The sequence below is a fragment of the Manacus candei genome, unplaced genomic scaffold (genome assembly GCF_025592945.1).
Source record: "Manacus candei isolate 608988 ecotype Guabito, Panama unplaced genomic scaffold, ASM2559294v1 h1tg000017l, whole genome shotgun sequence".
Lineage (NCBI taxonomy): Eukaryota > Metazoa > Chordata > Aves > Passeriformes > Pipridae > Manacus > Manacus candei.
In genome coordinates, this window is record NW_026138065.1 from 14,134,158 (window position 1) to 14,134,815 (window position 658).

A 658-nucleotide genomic window follows, 5' to 3' on the forward strand; every position below is an offset into this window, starting at 1 on the left:
TCATCCCACATGGCTGCTGCCAGGTACAAGGGTGATGAGAAGCACAATGGTTATTATTCCCTCTCTCCTGGCAAGCAGCACAAGCCAATATCCTAATTCATGGTGTGTTATTTGCAATTGCTTAGCAGTGCTATCAAGCACCAAACATTCCTTCCTCAGCCCTACCATGACAGACAGAGCAGAGGGGAAAATACGCTGTGCTTCATTCACTGCAGTCTGAAGCAGTCCCCCAGAAAAAAAGAGCAGAATGTAAAAGAAGTAGACCAGCACATAAAAGAGCAAAGCACACGGCTTGGAGCAGGGCTCCTAGGCAGTCTGTTAATATAAGGAGTAGAAGTATATATAAGCAGTTGCTCCAGAAACGGCACTTGATTATGCTAGATGAATACCAATACTTGCACTGTGGTTCTAATATCACTTCAGGGGCTCACTAACACTGGTACCTGTGAAAAATAAGACTTGCATTTTCTCTGGCCACTTCCTGGAATAATATATCTTGTCTTCCTGGTTGTGACACTAACACTGATATATCATCTCAGCCCTTTATTTAGGCCTGCAAAAGGTCTACTCAGATCCCACGTCAGGGTAGACAGAACCCCAAGAGCAGACTTTGCATTCACAGCACCATTCTTCAAAACAAACCAAAATATCCACACAA